Source organism: Helianthus annuus, chromosome 2 (assembly GCF_002127325.2).
Source record: "Helianthus annuus cultivar XRQ/B chromosome 2, HanXRQr2.0-SUNRISE, whole genome shotgun sequence".
NCBI lineage: Eukaryota > Viridiplantae > Streptophyta > Magnoliopsida > Asterales > Asteraceae > Helianthus > Helianthus annuus.
Window position 1 is genome coordinate 95,682,851 of NC_035434.2, and position 6,900 is coordinate 95,689,750.

The 6,900-nt window shown below is 35.6% G+C and overlaps 1 long non-coding RNA gene across 1 annotated transcript; it reads right to left on the reverse strand.

Annotated features, from left to right (window-relative positions):
• Positions 1 to 357: 357 nt before the first annotated feature.
• On the reverse strand, positions 358 to 940 carry LOC110903841. Its single transcript, XR_002572195.2, has 3 exons — positions 815 to 940; positions 547 to 680; positions 358 to 478 (listed from the first exon to the last, which is right to left on the reverse strand). It is a non-coding gene; the product is annotated as an uncharacterized LOC110903841 (long non-coding RNA).
• Positions 941 to 6,900: the final 5,960 nt, after the last annotated feature.

Sequence of the window (6,900 nt, forward strand, 5' to 3'; positions counted from 1 at the left end):
TTGTATAAAGGGATGATCCTGAAGACTCAACCGTCCCCCACTCTTTGCTATATAATATAAATTACAAAATTAGGTTAGTATAAAAGAACAGGAATATGTTTGATAGACCGGTTTTTTTATTTAAACTGAAGTGCAGCTCCATCCTGGTAATGATCAATCCATAAGTTAATTTTTAACCAATTTCATAATCAAGTGACAAGAATCAGCACAAAAATCAAGTTTTTGCGTCTGTTGAACCTGTTTCCACTGTGAAAACAAAACTCTAATGCAGCCAAGTCACAACCGTCTTCCGCCCGTCAGCATCAACCAATCTCTAACGTCAAATGTGATTCGTCTCGTTTCGTCATGAGGTTATGCCTACCCACATTGAACTTTCCGGCTTTTAATTCTTTATTATTGTTATTTTTTAGTGTCGCCATGACACCATCAACGTTTCCTCCTTAACCCACGGTTGCCTTTTGCTCTTAATTCAGCACCACTGCACCGTTACCATCTTTAAACAAAGGTATAAATATATATCCTAAAGAAAAAAATTAACATATTTACCTCAGTGAGTGTACGGAACCCGGTTGACCAGACTTGACTTGGTTTTGTCAACTGTTCAGTTTGACACTTCCACGGAACCGGATAGTTCGAGCCAAGCTACTTGCTCACCACGACCTCGCTGGCGGTTTCCATTTCTGCACCAGATATAAATTAGCAAGCTCCGATACAAAATGAGCTACAATTATTAAACCAAACAAAAGGAACTCTACTTTTAAAACCACACAAAGCTTTCCATATCAGCAATCAAAAAAGGAAAAGAAAGATTTACCTGTTGTTGATCATTTTCCTGTATTTAAGCCTTTGGCAGCCGGCTCCAATAGCTTCTGAGGTAACTAAAATGATTTCAAAGCCTCGAGAGTTCAACTTTTCAAGCTGCAAAAAAAATTTGGTACATAAGTTAAACAATAGCCTGCATCTTATCTGGGAATTTCAGTATGTATAAAGCTCGCTGGAAATGAAAATCTTTATTATTGCTTCCTAATATTTGTGTATGGTAGTAATGAAGAGAAAGGAAAATATTTTTGGAGCTACTCTAAAATCTGAAAGCTGAAGGGAATTTAATGTAAATTTACTTGAAAATACAGTATTAAATATCCTAAATTATATAAAAAAGACGCCGCACAATAATTAGCACGTTGACTAAATACGAAACGTTTCTACTTTTAAAACTTATGCCCGTGGTTTAAAAAAGCGCACCTAGGCGCAAGGCGCAACAAGGCTCAAGCCCTTTGCGCTTTTAGGAGCATAAGGCACGCTTTTATCAAAAAGCCCACCTGAGGCGATTTCTTGGCAACAAATTGACCCTGAGGCATGCGCCTCATGTATTTCCTATATGTTTGTGCAGCAGGTTGTTGTACAATATGCTTTTCAGGTTGTACATGTATGTAATTTCCATATTAAAACATATATAAATCTTACTTGTCTCTAAATATTGGGTAAATGCTGCTAAAAACCTTTAGGAAATATCTAAAATTTATATAATTATTTGCGACTCATGTACGAAAAGTAGTGCACTTTTGGACTTGGCGCTTCACGCCTTGGGTTACCTTATCACTTTTGTGTCCTTCTCGCTTTTTAAAACCAAGCTTCCGCGTGAGTTAAATTAGGTTAGATTGAACCACAATACTACTTGTTTAAAAGATTTGGACTTTGTGTGTTGGGTATGATTAAAAAAAATTATTATGTCAATAGTTACTCAAACCGTCCATGATTGCCAAAATAAGTTTGAGGAAGCGGGGGATCGAGACGAGACCTGCAATCTGCCACACAACCAAAGCGTCCGTTCTCATACTCGCCCTTGTTTCCTTCAATAAGAACAAATGATCTGTCAATGCAACTCCATACATAGACGCAAATTACTCAAATTATGATCCTATAATCACACAAATATGACCTCCAAAACCTAACTTCTTAACATTTTAGCAAAAAAAAAAAAACACTTGGATGATATAAAAACAGTCTATAACCTAAAGCCAATTGATGAAACGTGCGACCAAAAGCTTACTGTAAATAAATACGAATTAGAGTAACTCACTGGAAACAAGAACAGAGGCAAATTCTGATCAGGAATTAGAGGATTGCTTCAACCACCAATCTGATGTGGGTGGGTTGGTGAACTGAAGAAGAAAATAAATACGCAAGTGAAGAGGTTAAGAGTGGTTTAATGAGGCAAATTTAATACACTAATGAGATGACCGTCTGTTTCTCATAACGCTTCGCCGGGATGTCTGTTGGGTTTTTTTAGGGCAGGTATGGAAATGATTTTGTGTGTGTGAGTATGGTGGATAGGTTAATTTACTCTTATAGCCTCCTAGTGTCTTAAAAATTTATGCTCTTGACAAATTTACCCTCACAAAACAAGCATTGTTTAGTTGTACATATTGCATAAAATGATGGACACCATATAAAATTACATGTGTGTACATCACTTCTCCTTTTTATAAATACGCAAATTCTGATCAGGTTAGAGTAACTCACTGGAAACAAGAACAGAGGCAAATTCTGATCAGGAATTAGAGGATTGCTCCAACCACCAATCTGATGTGGGTGGGTTGATGAACTGAAGAAGAAAATAAATACGCAAGTGAAGAGGTTAAGAGTGGTTTAATGAGGCAAATTTAATACACTAATGAGATGACCGTCTGTTTCTCATAACGCTTCGTCGGGATGTCTGTTGGGGTTTTTTTAGGGCAGGTATGGGAATGATTTTGTGTGTGTGAGTATGGTGGATAGGTTAATTTACTCTTATAGCCTCCTAGTGTCTTAAAAATTTATGCTCTTAACAAATTTACCCTCACAAAACAAGCATTGTTTAGTTGTACATATTGCATAAAATGATGGACACCATGTAAAATTACATGTGTGTACATCACTTCTCCTTTTTTATAATATTATAGATTAATAGTTCAAATGATATAGGGGAGAAGCATTTGAGAAAAAAAATGAAAAAAAAAAAAAAAAAAAGGTATAATTGTAAAACGAGTGAACTGCAAATTTTGTCCGTTATCTTTGTACCCATTTTCAGACGGTGTTTTTTGTCTTTAAAATTGATTAGTTTTGTAATTAATGTTTCAAAGTGCTACACATTATGCCCTTTAGGCCTAACCCAGTTAATTTTTTACGTTAAATCTGGTCATGTGCCTTGTATATGAGGGCATTTTTGTTAATTCACATTTGCAAGGACTAATCGTGTAAATATTTTTTATCTAGTTGAATATTATATAAAAAAATCTGTATTTTCTCTCCCCCTCTCTCTCCTCACTCTTTCTTTATCTATAACTTACAGACCACTTCCACCACCACCATCATCTTTCTTTCCCCCCTTTTAGGCCACCATCACCACCATTCCCTAACCCTACATCCACCACACAAAACCTGCCTACTTGCAAAACCCTAGCTGCAACCACCATTACTCTAACCCTCCGACCACCCACATGCACCTGAAACCCTCCATCGCGCCCCGCACCACCAGATACCACCATACCTGCAGCCGTTATACCGTAAAGCACCCTCACCCCGCCTCCACTTTCTATCTCCGGTTCATCACCATCACCACTCATTACAACCGCTGTAGTCTTTCAACCACCACTGAAATCCTTCGACCACACCACCACTAATCCTCACTCGGAAACCCCGGATCATCCGGCGGTTCTACAGTGGGGTTTTAACCTAGATTTAGTGGGTTCTACAGTGTTTTTCTTTTCCTCTTTCACCGGTTCTACATCGGGTTTCATACACCTGGTTCTTTACCTCGATTCTCGCATATTGCGTGTAGGTAGACTTTCAGGTACATTATTGCGTCGACTTTCGGGTTGTTAATCGAGTCTTGTTTTGTGTAATTTGGGTCGTTCACGTTATTGTAAGCTTTTGATGAGTTCGTTTTCTTGAAATTGATTATAGGAATTGAATAGGATCCAGTATTGGAAATTATTTGCCCCGAGTGGTGGTTTTGATGTCGTGTTGTGTCTCATTTTGATTAACTTTGAATGAATCCCTTTTAAAATTACGGTCAGAATTGAAAATTACCGCATGGGGTTGGGCAAATTGCAATGTGAATTACATGGCTGTAATTGAGGTGGATGGTTCGGGGAGTCGGAATCGAGAAACGAATGGTGTTGGGGTTACGTTGTTATGCTTCCAGAAAGGGATGGTGCAAGGTGCTGGGGCTGCTATTCTGAAGTTTGAATCCGGTAACGAGGTGGGTGGTGGTGGTGGTTTCGCTGGTGCAGGCAGTGAGTGGTGGTTGGGAGCGGGCATGTGGTGGTGTGGGGTGGATGGTAGTGGTGGTGTGGCAAAGAGAGAGATATGAGAAATCAGATGTTATTTTTTATTTTATATTTTCAAAATAGTTGGATGTTTATGTTATTTACACAATTAGTCCTTGTAAATTTAAATTAACAAAAATGCCCTCATATGCAAGGCACATGACTAGATTTAACTTAAAGAATTAACTGGGTTAGGCCTTAAGGACATAACATGTAGCATTCGGAAACATTACGTACAAAACTAATCAATTTTAAAGATAAAAGACACCGCCTGAAAATGGGTATAAAGATAAAGGACAAAATTTGCAATTCACTCTTGTAAAACATTACATTGTTTTTCTCATCTCATTTATTATTCACTTTGCCAATTAATTAGTCATAAACATTATTACCCTACACACCAAATATTTTTTGCCTACCCACATCAAAATTTTATCCTACAAATTTTGAAATTTATCTAACACATATCGAAATTTATCTTACACATATCGATATTTATCTTATACTTTATCCTACACATACAAAATTTATTCTATACTTTATCCTACACATATCAAAAAATACCCTCACCACAAATTAGGTTGCCTTGAATGAGTTACAAGTTTAATTAATTAGCTAATTTAGAGGAATACAATATATTAATTAAAATTGTAAATTTACCTATATACACCTACAATAAAATTAGTTACATACATCAAATGGAGTATTTCTATTAGTTTAAAACTTATTCTTGTTATTTTTATGTAACACCCCAATCGCGTAATACAACAACACGCGACGGAAATAATGGGGAGTCACATTACAAACTGCTCACAACAACTAGTACTAAATTGTTTCGTTATGATAACATTGTTTTATAATACAGAGAATACATGAAATTGTCTTTTGTTTAAAAAAGTCTAAGGTCCAGATGTGTTCCTATGTGTAGCATGCTTGAGTAATCAAAACCTGAAACATATGTGAAAAGGACGTCAACAAAGAATGCTGGTAAATACATAGGTTTGTTAGCCAAATTAATGGCAAAAGGTTATAGTATTGCAATACTTTGACAACTACAAGAGTTGTTAATTGAAAATGGACTCTTTGAAACCAATAAATGGCAAAAAGGTTTAGCATTGCAATACATTATCTTGATTATGAAACTTGTGACAAAAGAGTTTTGTATACGGCAATATGATTATTACTAGGTAATTTTTATGCCATAGAAAATTGTACTTTGATCTTTGTTACCACATTGAAATCGTCATAACTTGTGAGAGTATTATTAGAAATCCAATCAAGGATTAATAATAACAGTATTGAAATCGGTCATAAACTTGTGAGAGTATTATTAGAAATCCAATCAAGGATTAATAATAACAATATTGAAATCGGTCATAAACTTGTGAGAGTATTATTAGAAATCCAATCAAGGATTAATAATAGTACTTTGGATATCCTTCTAAGAATCTAACATATTAAAAACTAGGTTATCACCCGCGAACTTCGCAGTTCGCGGGTTGCACAATTTAAATTATGTAAACAACAGTTAAACAATGTACATAGGCTTTACCATTTAATTTTATAATATCTTTTATATTATATTATTAATTATAAATTTGGTTAAAATTACATACGACACTAAATAAAAAAAATAATACCTTACGAACTGACTCTGTCGCATCTGACTTGTTCCCTTATCCTTTTTAATTTGACGACCAGTTTGAGACGAAACACAATCACACAACCCAAATATATCTACTCTTAAGTAAAGGGGTTTAAATTGTCACCTATAAAAGCATAACAAATGAACAATAATACCTTACAAACTCACTTTGTCGCAGTAGCAATCACCGCCATTACTGGAACATCTGAATTTTTTTACTTAAGACACCCCTAGTACTCTATAATCTGGACGAAATCCTGTCCCCATTGGCTGATGGACAAAAATGATAAAAAAAATATATTAAGTGTTTATAAGTATGTATGCTTTTCGAAAAGAAAAAAGAAAACAAGAAAAACATATACGTTCGCTAAAGAGTCAAAATCTCATAAGCAAAAGTCATAGTTTCCAAAGGCGCAAGGCTCAAGGTGGCGTATCCAACTTGCCGTAGCAGTCGCTGTCCTTTAGCAGCTGCAAGACTCATATAATTTTAACTTTAGAAAACTAATCGAGCAAACAAATATATGGTTCCAAATAACATTATAATCTGCATCCAAACACCGACCATCATCCATGGAACATTTATATTACCGAGTCCCTTTCCAATCATGATGTGTGAACCATCGTCACTCGTCTGAGCGTTTGGTACCCCTTGAAAGACATATAATTAATGATAACACAAAACTTGAAAAGGACCTACGTCACTGAGTTGGTAAACAAAAAAATTGAGGTTCTCAACTTTTCGAGCATGTTTCCTTCAAGATTATTGTTATAAAGCATGCCTCAAATGGAGACAAATAATTGAAGTGAAATGAACACATCTTAACTTCGAGTGTATATAGAATCTGAATAAAAATTTAATGAAGATTGCAAATAAAGTGATGGCAGTTAAACGCTACTGATCTTGACCTGCCCTATAAATTTACATGTTTTACGTCAACCCACTTT